This window comes from Cervus canadensis, chromosome 10, assembly GCF_019320065.1.
Source record: "Cervus canadensis isolate Bull #8, Minnesota chromosome 10, ASM1932006v1, whole genome shotgun sequence".
Taxonomy (NCBI): domain Eukaryota; kingdom Metazoa; phylum Chordata; class Mammalia; order Artiodactyla; family Cervidae; genus Cervus; species Cervus canadensis.
In genome coordinates, this window is record NC_057395.1 from 80,170,517 (window position 1) to 80,186,616 (window position 16,100).

The following is a 16,100-nucleotide window of genomic DNA, read 5'->3' on the forward strand; positions in this document are numbered from 1 at the left end:
CAGTCATCTGGTTTAATTTTTTTTTCTTGCCCCACAATTATTTGAGTAATCATTTGAATTGATTAGTGGTCCTTGCATTTTGGGAAAAAGCCTCAAGTTTTGAGGCCCTATCAGAATGTCATCTGTGTAGTCTGGCACTGATCTGTTTGCTTGACTTAGTCATGTTCTTAAGCAATGTACATGTGCAAGCAGGGAAAAGGAACAAGACAAAAACAGACTTAGCTACAAAGTTCATTGAATGTAAATGCCTTCCCCCCCATTCATATGCATTTCTTACATGAATTTCTTAAAAACTTGCATCCGGAGGACTTATCTATGTGATTTCACATTTGTGCTTATGTGGAAACACTCGACTGTAATCCAGGTACACACAGAAGCTCTCTGTTGGTGATGTCAGACAGAGAAGAATGGGTTTTCTTAAGTCAATAAAAAATGAGTCAAATGGTTTTGGGTGTGGGAGAAAGTACAGGATATTGTTGACCAAAGGGTGATGATCCGTCTACCTCATTTTACAACTTTTTGCAGATTTTTTTTTCTTTTTCGTATCACATTATTTTTAAAAATTATAGGTATTGTACATGTTTCTTGTAACAAATGTATAAACAATTCTGAAGTGCATGGAGTAAAAAAAAAAAAAAATACTATTCTGGACCCTATTCCCTGTCCTTCAGAAAAAATACTAATGGGTTAATGTGTACTTTTCAGACCCTTTTTTCCTCTGTATACAAATAGAAACAAATTCTCACACATATATAGATCACATTTTTAAAGCAAAAATGCAGTAATTCATTGCATATTATGCATATTGTGTTTAAGGAGACCATAATTAACAGATTTCCCCCAGGACATTTTAATGAGCCTGTAGTTCTTACATAACTTTTAGTAGTGACTTCTTTCACATTCATAATTATTTGGATTTATGAGGTAGAATAAATGGTCTCCTTAGTTATGCCCTTTCTCTCATGCTTTGACTATCATTCTAAGTCAATAATTAGTGGCTACACCTCATTAATTTAACAGATCCAGAGTACCCTTTAATATTGATACACCACAACCTGTAGAAAATACCCAAATTAATGGGCAAAAAAATTCTAATATTTTATAAATTAAATTCTACTATGGTGAAAAACTTGTGCAAGTATCTTTGTATGCTCATGCAAATCTTCTTGAGAGGAAAACTCTTAGACGAGGGATGGTCAGCTGATATCCTGTACCTTTAACATTTTGTAACTACTGCCAAATTGTCTCCAGATAGATTATCCAAAATCCCACACCCAGGACCAGCTTAGGAAAGTGTCCTTCACCCCAGACTCCATTCTCTCTGTAAATTTCAGATGCAGACTTTTCAGTGTAAGTACCCTTTGGTGTGAATGTGGCTTTTTATTTTTAAAAAAGACGGAATGAACAGATTATTTCAGTTATTTCACGTGTACAAATAAGGCTCCACTCTTCAGGGCAGACAGTCCAAATTTATACCTCGGACAGGCTGTAGTCCAACTTATTTTAAGTGACCAAGGGCATGTGTATATATTTGGAAAGAATGAAACCCTCTCTTGGGGCTGGGCTTTAACTGTCTAGGCTGGTTCTTTCTTAGGGAATCTTTTGTAAAATGTTTGCTTAAACTGCTGTGTTCCAGGTCCTGAGGGGAGATTTGTGGATAGAAATGTTTTATGCTGACAGCTTTTGATTAGAACTGGGAATGTGTCTCCTTATTTATCTGCCCTAGCATTCTGGCACTGCATTAAAACCATTGGTACTTTTTTTTTTTTTTAGGAAAGACAATACGAAACACTTAAAATGTTTGGAACACATTATAAGAAGTCCTTAGGAAAATTTTAATGGCAATATTAAGACTTTTTAGAGTGCTCTGAAAAGTTCAACTGATAATAATGTAATAACAATAATAATCATGTAATGGATTGTTTTATTAATCCTGTACTTGGGAAGACATTATAGACCCAGAAATGTATTGCTTTTACATGACTTATTTTCAGAGGCAACCTACAGAAGTTAAAGGGATTTATGCCTCTTCATTTTCCGGAGGATAATGGCTTTATTTATTTATTTTTTTAGAATGAAATAATTTGAAGCTTCTGCAGAGCTTTGCAATTTGCATATACAAAGTGAATTGCTCACTGAATTCATTCAGTGCCACAAGGGAAAAAATAATTAGGATACAGCTTACAAAAGCAAGGCAGAAAAATTGCCTTTTAGGTAGCAGTCTCCATTTCACTCTGTAAACATAAATAAATCATCATCTGTAAATTACCATCAGCAAAAGAAGGGGAAAAATTGGAAATCAAATCCTTGTTTTCCTAAATGGCTTTTGACTTTGCAGCACACCAGCAACATATTTAATATTCCCACACAACGTTGACTAATTGCATTTCTGACAGAATATACCAGCTCCTCAAGGCAGTGTACTTTTAAAAAATCCAGTTGTATTAATCTTCCCTTGAAACACCAGAAGAAATTTCAGCAGTTTCTCTGTCTAGTTACAAAATAATCCATTTGGAAAATTGAATTGCGTAATTTGTAGTTGTTTTCCAGTTGTTAATGCAAACCTATATCAGTAGCAAGTTAAACTTTTAAAGTATGGCCACTTTGTTAATTGCTGGCTGTTAAACATTTATTTCAATGAATACTATCATTTATGACGAATAAGACATCTGGAATATGGCTTTAAACAGCCAAATTAATTTGCCAGTTTTTTTTTTTTTTTGGAATTCCTAATTGGATGGCATACTTAAAGATCTATCAGAGATTTAGGAGTGTGCTGAATATCGCTCTTTCCTTTGAGGGAGTCATAGTGCTGGGTTTTTGATGCTCAGAGACTTAGAAAACAAGAACTGCAGAGGAATTAAGTAGCTCTTTAGCGCTCCCTGTTTTTCCACCCCTCCCACCCTGAGCTAAGCTAAGTCATAACTGCTTACTGCCTGGTTGTCTCCTGACCTCCCCGGACCTTGTTTCCACCCCCCCGGTCATGTTCCCATCCGTCCCTGCAGTTGAGGGCACGTGTATGGCCAAGCCAGCGGCACGCTGCTCAGCTCCAGAGGACGCCATCCTCATCAGTTCTGTGTGAACAGCACACTTTTTTAGTTGCGTGATGCATCAGCCGTGTCCACTTTCCACTTTCGCTCTGACAGGGTTTTTCCGCGCTCTGCGCTGTTGACATTTTTGCTGTGGAGCTGGCCTGTTCATTGCAGGATTTTAGCAGCATCTCTGACTTCTACCCCCTCGATGCCAAGAGCACCTCCCAGTTTTGGCAACCAAAAATAGCCCTGGACCTTGTGGAGTCTTTTTCTTGGAAAGGAGGAGGCGAGTGCAAGGTCTCAGGCTCTCCCGGGATGGAGAGCCAGTGGCCTGTGGTGTGTAGATGTGACCCCTCAGTTACCTGCTTTAAGCCTCCTCATCGGTGCTCTGCGGACCTCATGAGTCACAGCGACTCCTGCCGGCTGCTCCCCGAGCCCCTGAGCCCCGGCCAGCTGCTCTCGCTTCGTACTTGGTCTTCCTGTCACTGCCTCACTCCTTCCCACCACTTTCCCCCGTATTTCTATCCTGCCAATCTGCAGTTTCGAGGTTGCGTGGGGAAGTTTTGGTCTGGAAATTCATCTCTCCTTTCTGAAACCCTTGCTCACCCTTCTCAGCCCACTTTAGGGATGACAGTGCCTCCCTCAGGGGTGATGGCCTTGCCGACTCTTTTCTGGAGAGCCATGTGGTGGCGTTCGGTGGTTTGCTGGAGTGTCGCATCAGATCATCCACGTTTGAGTCCCAGCTCTGCTGTTTGCAAGCTGAGTGAACACATTCACCTCTGATAGTCCTGTTCTGTGTACAACAGGAATTTCACAGCTAGTCAGAAATGTGAAAAATTAAACAACACAGTCAATATGAAGTGCTTAGAACCCCGAATCTGGCATATAAATAAGGGTCTGCCTGCGTGGGGGGCTTCCCTTCCCTTCCCTGGCGGCCCAGTGGCCAGACCCCCGTCTTGGGAGCGCAGTCTCAGCCACATGCCCCAGCTAAAGACCCAGTGCAGCCAAAGAAGTGAATTTTGTTCTTGTTCAGCCACTAAGTTGTGTGTGACTGCGACCTCATGGACGCCAGGCTCCTCTGTCCTCCGCTGTCTCCTGGAGTTTGCTCAGATTTATGTCCGTTGAGTTGGTGATGCTATCTTACCGTCTCACCCTCTTCTGCTCCGTTCTCCTTTATTTATTTTTTATTAACAGAAATAAATGAATAATTTTTTTTTTTAAAGAGTCTGCCTGCCTGGAATCAACCCTTGCCTCTGCTCCGGGTCAGGAACGGTCCGACCCCGGACGTGTTAACCGGCTGCATCTCCGTCTCCTTTCCTTTATGATGAAGATGGGGGGACGCGGGGCTTTCGTTTGCCGGCTCTTGTTGAGGGCTTACACGTGGGAGGCCCTGAGCCTGGTGCTGGAGACGGAGCAGAGAACAGAGCAGGTGCCACCCGCTTCTGCACTAACATAAAGAAATCCTGTAAGTAAATGTACAGGGTGCTGGCGTGACTGAGCAGTGCTGAGCAAGAACGAGAGCCGGGCAGAGAGATGGGCGTGTGGGCTGAGGGTGTCGCAGTTTCGTTTTGTTCTATTTTGCTGGCCTGTCCGCATGTGGGACCTTAGTTTCCTGACCGGAGATCCGGGCCGCGCCCCCTGCATTGGAGGCGCCCAGTCTTAACCATGGACCGCCGGGGAAGTCCCCCATTGCAGTTCTAAATAGCGTCGCCTGGATGAGATGATGTTTGAGTCACTGACGATGGGGCAGGTTGAGACTTCCTCCTCGAGAGGAAGAGTGTTTCCAAGCAGAGGGAGAGTAAACCCAGGTGCTCTTGTTTGGTGGGACTGAAAAGACCACAGAAACGAGAGGGACGTCAGTTGGACTGTGCACTGCCTGTGTCTTAGCACCGTGGTGTCTCCCCCGCAGAAGGCCCTCTAGCATCACAGTGGGTTTCCCAGGTGCTCCTGGTGAAGAACCCGCCTGCCAGTGCAGGAGATGTGAAGGACGGGGGTTTGATCCCGGGGTCGGGAAGATCCCCTGGAGGACGGCACAGCAACCCACTCCAGTATTCTTGCCTGGAGAATCCCATGGACAGAGGAGCCTGGGGGGTCTGTGGGGTCACAGAGTCGGACACGACTCAAGTGACTTAGCAGCGGTTTTGGGAGGAATATTCTGAATGTTCTGAAGAACTGTCCACTAGATAAGCAGGAGCTGGGTGGAGACTTCACTGTGCAGCTTTTCATTTCTTCCAGCTACTGGGAAGAAGTCCATTTCTCTTAGAGCAGCACAGAGTGTGTGGGAGGGGTACGTGTGGTTGGATTGTATCTTGAGGAAAGTGAATCAAAGTTTGTTCAGACTGATTTTCAGGCAGCGCTGTCCAAAGTAATCACACGCTAGAGCCGGAAAGCACACCGCCCCCGAGGCAGCCTCGGTCATCTGCTTTGGTGCAGGAAAGGCAGCCTGGACTGCCTTCAGCTTCTGCCTGGAGCCTCTGCTGAAGGAAGGATGCTTCATTGCGAGGCACGGGGATTGAAGGGCCCTCATCAGATGGTCTGCATGTGCCCCCGAAAGGCTAAGACACAAAGGATCCCTTCTCAACAGGCTCTAGAAGTGTGACCTGAACGGGCCGCCATATTCACCAGTGCATGGCTTTCTTCAGATCCTCAGCGACCGCAGTTAGAACCTGGCACTGTGGTCACGGCCAGCCGCCTGTCCTGCTGAGATGCCTGCAGAGAGACTGAGGATGGTGTCAAGTCACAAGTGGCTTGGTTCCCTTCTTGAGTAAGCTAGCCAGGCGTGCACACCAGCTCAGGTACTGACAGATCCAAATTAAACACCGAGGATGTGTGTGTGTGTCAGGCGTGTCCTGCTCTTTGTGGGCCCATGGACTGTAGCCCGCCAGGCTCCTCTGTCTGTGGGCTTCCTTAGGCAAGAATACTGGAGCAAGTTGCCATTTCCTCCTCCAGGGAATCTTCTCAAACAGGGATCGAACCCAAGTCTCTTGCATCTCCTGTATTGGCAGGCGGATTCTTCACCACCCGCGCCGCTTGGGAAGCCAGAAATGGAGGAGGATGTCCAAATATTCAAAGGGTGTATGGTGGGTGCTTCTGTCAACTAAACATGCAGTAAATTCCCGATAGTTGAACTCGCTCACCTTATTAAATGCCATAGTCCACGTTTTTAAAATAAAGGACTAATCACAGGGATTCTAGTAATATTCATGACCTGAGTTTCCTTGTGGGAACAGTTCAGGTATCCTGTGTCAATATTTATCTTGACTTTGACAATCACAAATACATGGGCTTAGGTTGACAAACCAGTTGGCCTAAAAAGAACAGCATTTTGATGCATATGAGAGTCTTCAGTGGATGCTAAGACAATTCTCTCAAAGGTGATTGGGAAACAGGATATTCACATAATGCCAAAGTATTGCCCAGCGTGGATGCATCTCATAGACATGATACTGGATATAAGAATTCAAACATAGAATAACACGTGTGATGTATTTCGGTTTATATGTTTATATAAAGTTTTCTAGAAGGAAGAACTAAGCAGTGGTGATGGAGGTAAGAGCGGTGGTTTTATCTGTGGTCAGTACTGATCCAGGAAGTGATGGCATTAACTGAAATGTCTGTACGTCAGTCTGAGTGGCGGCTACCCAGGTGTGCACACGCGTCAGGGTTCACGGGGCTGTGGTCTTGAGATTTCTGTCTTTTACTGTTTGTGCTTGATCCGTGGGACCTCATATTTAGATTCCTGCGCTTGTTCCAAGCCGACTTTCACTAGAGCTGTAGTTTGGGATGCAGACCATGGTGCCATATGCACACACGTGAAAGCAAGTGGTTTTTGAAAAGCCGAGTTTTCTTCAGCATCTTAAAGTCTGAATAGGAAAGATGAGTTTAGTTCAGACTGCCTTCTTTTGAGTTGACAGGTACTTTATTTTTACATAGCAATTTAAGATTTACATTTCTTTTTTCTTTCTTTCAAGATACAGATTATAACTTGCAGAAATATCTTTAAAAGTTTCCAAAACTGTTTGCATCTGTAGTTTTATTCATTTGCTCATTTATCCAGCCAGTAACTTATTTATTCATTTACTTTTAATATTTTTTAAGGAGCACACGAGGTGGAGTATACTGCTAGAAAAAAGCATACATCTGTAGAAGCCAGAAGTTCTAGATTTGATGGTGTCTCTATCCTTCCTTCTACCTGAGAAATCCTAATTAAGTCTCTTCTCTCATTCCCACTATTCATCCTCATAATGAGTTTAATAATAGTACCAAGGACGTTATACCATCCTGAGAATTTAGTATTACGTGCAGCCATTCAGCATTCTGCAGTTGATTGAAAGAAGCAGACCTCCTTGAGAAGCGGATTTATAACTGGTGCGTAGGGTGAGATTCATTTCCTCATTTAATTAGACTAGTTCTACTTTTATATGATGGTGACCCTGTAAGATTTCCTTTGAAAAAAATTTTTAAAAACCAAGTGATTCAACCACTAAATTAAAACTGCTAACCAGTGTTCTAGTGGCTTATTATGTATTTGACTAGGAAATCTAGTCCCCTTTGTACTAGAAGTAATATAGTTATACAGTGGGGTTTAAGAGAAAAACTCTATGAAAATTCTTGGCCAGAAGGAAATCAAACGCAGGATGTATTAGCCAACTTTTGCTTTGGCAACAATTCCAAAATCTTAGCAGCTTATAGCAACACATCCTTACCTTCTGCCCTTATTGTTTGAGGGGTCTGGGTTGGCTGTGGGTGTGTTGAGCATAGCTGGATTAATTTGACTCAGTTGCAGTCCATCTGTCTGTACATCCAGGAGTAAGGAGGGAAATGAACTCAAGGAGAGAACTGAGTTACACATACTTTTAAAGCATTTTCTAGCACATATCAGCTCACATTCTATGAGCTAAAGAGAGTTGCATGACCAAATCCAAACCATTCGGGGAAAAGTCGTGTGGGCAAGGAGGGAATGAACAAATAAGTCAACCCGGAAAATGAAGGTTAGGAATTCCCCAGGTGGCCCAGTGGTAGAGAATCCACCCGCCAATGCAGGGGACGTGGGTTTGATCCCTGGTCCAGGAAGATTATACCTGCTGCAGAGCAGCTAAGCCCCTGCGCCCAACTCCTGAGCCCACGCGCCCCGGAGACCGTGCCGGCAACGAGAGCCGGCGCCCTGCGGCTGGAGCGCCCTCGGCAGCAGCAGAGGCCCAGAGCAGCCGGAGATAAAGATGAACAAAGGAAAAAAAGAGAACGAAAGTTGCCATGAGGTACAGCATTTGCCTTTGGTCTGATTTGAAATCCCTCCAGATTCTAAAGAGAATCATTTTTTGCCAAGTCTTACCTGCACTCAATCTTTCCATCCTCTGCGCTCGTGAACATACTTTATGTGTCAGGAAAGCTCCTATTTAGGGTTCATTATCTCTTACCAGAGGAATTTTCAAGGAACCATGATCTTCCATGAATTCTGAATGAGTCCAGGAATTGAATATTGCCCAGGGTTTATCAAGTTAAGCCTGAAGCTAACCTGGGCTTTGAAAGTAAACAGCCAATTTCTAAAGAAAATCGAGCATTTCAAAGGTCTTCATATTGACATTTTCAGTAAGCCGTACACATGTTTCTGGTCTTCTTTGGCTCCATTTTGGCCAAAATGGATTAGATTTTAGCTCCATTTCAAGAGAGAAATCTCTGGAGTCAGAAAGCTTAAATACATCCGAGAAAAGGGAAAGGAAGTTTAGAGATTGAGAGGTCACAGATTAATTGGAAAGAGTAAGCAGGCAGGTAGCAGTCCAGATATAAACAGAAGTAATTTTGATTGTCTATCCTTGTCACTTGTTGCCTTAGCATGAAGATTCTATAAACGGGTAGGTAAAAATATTTAAACTCTATATACCATTTTAATCACAAAATTTGACTTCTTTTACTTTTCTGCTCGATATCAAGACCCTCTGTTAGTAATGAACATTTGTACCTGGATCTGATATTAGCTGTCTTTTGGAAACTGTTCTTTCTTTTGACTTTTAAATCATAATTCTCACTGATATCTCAGATCTGGTCATGAGGCTTGATATGCTTTGTTGTCTTCTTCACTGAGGATGTGCGGTTGTGAAATGGACAAAAACGCATTGGAAACAAATGGTCCTATTCAGATGCGTGACCTCCAGGATGTCAAGTGGGCACCAGATGGTATCTATTGTCATGCCCCTGCCGAACAAAGGAGAGTTCTTCCGGCTGACTGTCGACCTTTAGGACATTGGTTATCACCTGGACTGTCAAATTCGTAGAAACTTAAATGCAAGTCAGTTCATAACAGTGGTGTTAGATTAGGAGTAATTGATGGTGTTCTTCCTAATTTTTAGTCCTTTTTCGTTTATTCATAACTGTTTGTTGTGATGCTTGGATGGCATCACCGACTGGATGGACATGAGTGAGTAAGCTCCAGGAGTTGGATGGACAGGGAGGCCCGGCGTGCTGCAGTCCATGGGGTCACAGAGAGTCGGACGCGGCTGAGCGACTGCGCTGAACAGAACTGTCGTCATAGTCTTGTTGCAGGGAAAAGCCAGTTCTGACTCCAAGTTGGAACTGTTTCTTTGACTTGCTTTTCGTTGCTTTTGTTACTATAATCACATATAATGGACTGTCTCACAGAATTCTGCCCCTCTGTCTGACCATTAAACTAAAATGCCTTTGTTCAGAACCCTGTCCTCTTGTGGATGGCAGGAAGAAAGAAATTAGCACCTCCTCTGCCTGAGGCTTGCCATTCTAGGAGCTGTTTGCGAGATTAATGGCCCTTTAACTCTGCTCCCTTCCTCCCCCATCTCAGATCTATCAAAGAACCCGGCATCCAGACCCTGATAAGATGACTGTTCTGAGACATTAGTTCTGCCATCTTCTCCGTCAGCCAGCTCTCCCCTTGCCTCAACACCGAGTCTCCAAACACTGGCCTGTCATGAGACTAAAAGTGCGACCCCTACTTGGTAATAGTATCACCTTTACTCCTATTTACTTACTATTTTGCTTGAAATCAGATCACTTCTTCGTTTAAATAAATTCACTGTAAGAGAACATTTTCTTACTACCATCAATAGAAACTAGAATTGCTTGCCATGAACAGTAGATAGCGTTTAAACAGAAGTACAAGGGGATAGAAAATGATATTTTTAAGGCTGAAGAATATCCCATTGTAGGCATATACCACAGTTTCTTTATTCATCCACCAGAGGACATTTATGTTGTTTCTATATCTCAACTATTGTAAGTAATACTGCAATAAAGACAGGAGTGTAAATACCCACGTCGAGGTACCGTTTTCATCTCCTTTGAATATACATCCCCAAAGTGGGATTGTTGGACCACATGGTACTTCGTTTTTAATTTTTTGAAGAACCTTCATTTTTTTTTTTTAATAGCAGCTGCATCATTATACATTCTCACTAACAATGCACAGTTTCCATATCTCATCCCTAGTTAATAGAACAGTGCTTGATAGAGTAAATTTTAAAAGTAAATGAATGAATGAATGAATGAGTAAGTGAATAGTAAATAGACAGATATTTTGATGAATGAAGGGATGCAGGGAAGATTCTTGAGAAGGGAGTGTGATTCTCCTACAATTGTGTATAAGTGGGTCTCCTTGATGTTAGGTCTTCTCAGGTGGTTCAGTGGTAAAGAATCTGCCCACCAATGCAGGAGATGCTGGTTTAATATCTGGATTAGGAAGATCACCTGGAGGAGAAAATTGCAACTCACTCCAGTATTCGTGCCAGGAGAATCCCATGGACAGAGGAGCCTGGTGGGCTACAGTCTATGGGATTGCAAAGAGTCAGACATGACTGAGCATACACTTTTTGATGTTGTTACACTTTGAAGAACTTTTTACATTTTATCTGTGAATCTCTACACAAAGACAGCATAATTCATGTGTAGTTTCAGTTCAGTTCAGTTGCTCAGGCCTGTCCGACTCTTTGCAACCCCGTGGACTGCCGCATGCCAGGCCTCCCTGTCCATCACCAACTCCTGCCAGGCCTCCCTGTCAGAGCTTGCTCAAACTCATGTCCATTGAGTCAGTGATGCCATCCAACCATCTCATCCTCTGTCATTCCTTTCTCCTTCCGCCTTCACTCTTTCCCAGCATCAGGGTCTTTTCAAGTGAGTCAGTTCTTCGCATCACGTGGCCAAAGTATTGGAGCTTCAGCTTCAGCATCAGTCCTTCCAATGAATATTCAGGACTGATTTCCTTTAGGATGGATGGGGTGAATCTCCTTTCAGTCCAAGGGACTCTCAAGAGTCTTCTCCAACACCACAGTTCAAAAGCATCATTCTTTTGGCATTCAGCTTTCTTTATAGTCCAATTCTCACATCCATACATGACTCCTGGAAAAACCATAGCTTTAACTAGATGGACCTTTGTTGGCAAAGTAATGTCTTTGCTTTTTAATATGCTGTCTAGGTTGGTCAAAACTTTTCTTCTAAGGAGCAAGCGTCTTTTAATTTCATGGCTGCAGTCACCATCTGCAGTGATTTTGGAGCCCCCAAAATAAAGTCTGTCACTGTTTCCACTGCTTCCCCATCTATTTGCCATGAAGTGATGGGACTGGATGCCATGACCTTAGTTGTCTGAATGTTGAGCTTTAAGCCAACTTTTTCACTGTCCTCTTTCACTTTCATTAAGAGGCTCTTTAGTTCTTCTTCACTTTCTGCCTAAGAGTGGTGTCATCTGCATATCTGAGGTTATTGATATTTCTCCCGGCAATCTTGATTCCAGCTTGTGCTTCTTCCAGCCCAGCATTTCTCATGGTGTACTCTGCATATAAGTTAAATAAGCAGGGTGACAATATACAACCTTGATGTACTCCTTTTCCGATTTGGAACCAGTCTGTTGTTCCACGTCCACTTCTAACTGTTGCTTCTTGACCTGCATACAGATTTCTCAGGAGGTAGGTCAGGTGGTCTGGTATTCCCATCTCTTGAAGAATTTTCCAGAGTTTGTTGTGATCCACACAGTCAAAGGCTTTGGCATAGTCAATAAAGCAGAAGTAGATGTTTTTCTGGAACTTTCTTGCTTTATTGGTGAACCAACAGATGTTGGCAATTTGATCTCTGGTTCCTCTGCCTTTTCTAAAGCCAGCTTAAACATCTGGAAGTTCACAGTTCACGTACTGTTGAAGTCTCACTTGGAGAATTTTGAGCGTTACTCTGCTAGCATGTGAGATGAGTGCAATTGTGCGGTAGTTTGAGCATTCTTTGGCATTGCCTTTCTTTGGGATTGGAATGAAAACTGACCTTTTCCAGTCCTGTGGCCACTTCTGAGCTTTCCAAATTTGCTGGCATATTGAGTGCAGCACTTTCACAGCATCATCTTTTAGGATTTGAAATAGGTCAACTGGAATTCCGTCACCTCCACTAGCTTTGTTCGTAGTTCTCTTGCATTGTGGAAGAAAGAGAAAATCTAGAAAATTATAAATATAATCTATACAATTCAGGAGAGAGTTTTCCTTAAGTTTTTGAACATGGGAGGGAAATAGCTTCTGGGTGATCTGAAATTTAAGGATAAGACAATAAATTTATACTGAAGGTGAACTGAAGCTATTTGATGCACTTGGTACTGAAAAGTCACCCCTTTGAGACAATGCTGAGGGTCTCATATGGTCATTTTTGATGGTCAATTACACTGACGTCTCCCGCATTTAAAATACTGCTCATATTTAATGGGAATCTGAGGACCTATGAAAATCTCTGTTTGCTCCCAAAATAATTATTTAGGGGCCAATTATATCTTTGGAAAAGAAATATTAACAAAAAAAATATGTCCTTCTCTATTTTTCTCATTTGTAGAGAGGAGTGATGTTAGGAATATGTATGTCTCATTAAAGTTTTTATGTGACTTATAAGTACATCTACAAATGTTAATTCTCCTAGTTATCACTTTAACATGTATTTTGAAGAAGATTCTATATGAATTAAAGAAAGTTGCAATTCTTTTGACAGTAAGGTGTGGATTTGCTCAGGTGTGTATATGTGTGTGCATGTTCATGGCGTTGAGGGACTGAAGCTGTTGCTTCAGAACCTGATGGTCTGTGGGACTTCTCTGGGGATTCAGTGGTTAAGACTTCACTTTCCAGTCCAGGGAATGAGTTTAATCCCTGTTTGGGTAGCTAAGATCCCACATGCCTTGTAGCCAAAAAGCCAAATATAAAAGAAAAACAATGTTATAATAAATTCAACAGAGACTTAAAAAAAAAAAAAGGTCCACATTAAGAAAAAGAAAAAAAAAAAAAAACCTTAAAAAACGACTGTGATGATCCTTGTACACATAAAACATAACCGTCCCAGCTCCATGAACATTGACTCACCAATCCGGAGCAGACCGTTGGGTTTCCTATTATCTGAACCAGTTTCCCAAATGGATGTTTGTGGGCTGACTGGCGTTCTCTCTGCATTCCTGACCCTTTAAGTTGCTTTCTCCTTCCTCTTTGCCTTTAATGGATGTTTAATGAAATGACACGTTTCAAGGTCATTGCTGAGTCTGAGGCTAGGGTGGACTGCTCTTTTATCTCAGCAGAGGTCAGAATAGAACCCAGGCAGTCGGGCCCACGCCTCCGCGGGAGACCCCTGACGCTGGCGGGCAGTTTTGGCTCCTCCTCCTGTGGGGTCACTGCTCCTTGCCTCTGGACGTTGACGTTGAGTTTGTGCCCTCCAAACCGCCGTCCCTGTCTCCCCCAGCCCTGTGGAGCCCCTGCAGTCAAATCCCACTGGCCTTCAAGGACTCCTAGTCCCCATGCCGGATCGCCAGGCTCGGAACCTTCCCAGCAGAGGGAGAACCTCTCTGGTGTTTCTGGGCTTTGGTTGTGGGTCTCCCCCTCGGCAGGTATGGGGTTTGATTTTACCGTGATTGCGCCCCTCCCGCCATCTCGTTGTGGCTTTTCGGTGTCTTTGGATGTGAGTGATGTTTTTGGTGGGTTCCAGCGTCCTCCTGTCTGTGGCTGGGCCCCAGCTAGTTGTGGTTTGGGTGCGCTTGCAGGAGGAGGTGAGTGCACATTTTTCTACCCTGCCGTCTTGAACCTGGAATCAGACTTGGTTTTTAAAAAAGATCGTCTGTCGCCCCTCCCCACAGCTGTCCAAGTGCCCCTGTTCATGGTAAGGCTCCTTTTTACTTTTTCACTAAAATATATTGGTTTCCCACAAAGCTGCTTTCTTCCCAAAGCTGACTAGGGTTTTAAAAACGATAACATTAAATAATAAGAAAAAGATCATCTAGATGCTGTGAATGAATAGTCAGGACGGACGTGAAGAGACTAGTCAGTAGTTGGGGCAAGATGGTAGTAATGGCACAGAAATAAACAGGCGTCCCTGGTGGACGAGACAGTCGAGAATCTGCCTACAAAGCGGAAGACCTGGGTTCAGTCCCTGGCTTGGGAAGATCCCCGGGAGAAGGGAATGGCTACCCACTCCAGTATTCTTGCCCGGAGAATTCCATGGACAGAGGTTCCTGGCGGGCTACAGTCCATGGGGTTGCGAAGAGCTGGACACGACTGAGCGACTAACACCTGTACTTTCAAACAAGAAATGAGTGATTGCGTCTGGTGAATGCTGAGAGGCCTGGTGCAGCTGGGGAATGAGATAAGCAGAGTTAACCCGGTAAAGAGTTCACAGGTTTTGGGAAACTGTGTTGTCTTTTGGGTTGCTATTAATACACCAAAAATACTATAAACCGGGTAGCTTATAAACAACAGATATGTGTTTCTCACGGTTCTAGAGGCTGGGAAGTCCAAGGTCAAGTCACAGGCAGATTGGGTGTCTGGTGAGAACTCACTTTCTGGCTCATAGAAGGCATCTTCTAGCTATGTCCTTACGTGGGCGAAAGGACAGAGGAGATCTCTGGGGCCTCTCTTATACGAGCACTCATCCCACTTACAGGGGCCCACTCGCATGACTCCATCAGCTCCCTAAGGCTCCACCTCTCAACGCCATCCCCTTAGAGGTGCTATTTCAATGTGAGAGTTTGGTAGGGCCACAAACACTTGGTCCATAGCAACTGTTGTGATATTTCGGTTTCATGCTAAGAAATTTGCATTATCCTCTTCAGAAAGCCAATGGAGGTTAAGAGGCAGGGAAATTAAATAATAGGGTTAGGGTGTGCATAAAACGAGATGAAATTCAGTCACTCAGTCGTGTCCAACTCTTTGTGACCCCATGGACTGTAGCCCGCCAGGCTGCTCTGTTCATGAAGTTCACCAGGCAAGAACCCTGGAGTGGGTTGCCATTTCCTTCTCCATGGGATCTTCCCGACCCAGCGATCGAACCCAAGCGTCCTACACTGTAGGTGGGTTCTTTACTGCTTGGGCTGCAGGCAATAGAGGGCATTTCTTTTCTCACCTGCTTTCTGAGCTAGACATGTACCGAGTTTAGAGTAACAGGAGAGATGGTGCGACCTTACTGATGGCGAAGATTGGTGAGGGGCACCGTCTTTTGTGTAACAGGCTAAGAGCAGGCTAAACTTGTCCGTGTGGAAAGGTTGTTTGTCTTGTAATATTCCGCCTCATGGCTCAGTCAATAGTAGAGAATCTGCCTGCTAATGCAGGAGATGCAGGGCCCGTGGCAGGTTCCATCCCTAGGTTGGGAAGATCCCCTGGAGAAGGGAATGGCCACCCACTCCAGTATTCTTGCCTGGGAAATTCCATGGACAGAGGAGCCTGGTGGGCTACAGTCCATGGGGTGGCTAAAGAGTCAGATGTGACTTACTCTGCCCTGAAGCCACCTCAACTTTCTCCCCTGGAGGACCCAGGGATCCCAGCCCTGGAGGCAGCAGGGGTCTGGATGTAACTCAGTGGGGGTGGGCATTCTGGAAACACAGTAAGCCACAGCCCTTGTGGCAGGGGAATGGTTTTTAAGAGAGGTGAAGGGACCATGAGATGGTGGAAGAAAGAGAGATGAAGAGAATGACTGCTGGGGAAAGGAGAAGATGGCGCCGTGCAGAGCGCCCTGACCCTGGAACAGTGGCCCCATAGCCACGGAGGGGCTAGGAGGAAATCAGCCTTTAAGAATCTCAACTCTTGTCTCTCGTTATCAAAGGACGAGGTC

At 44.0% G+C, this 16,100-nt stretch overlaps 1 protein-coding gene across 3 annotated transcripts in view; it reads left to right on the plus strand.

Annotated features, from left to right (window-relative positions):
- Window positions 1–16,100, plus strand: part of DOK5 (docking protein 5) — a 146,844-nt gene that overhangs the window by 73,683 nt on the left and 57,061 nt on the right. The gene's annotated exons all lie outside the window — the stretch shown is intronic.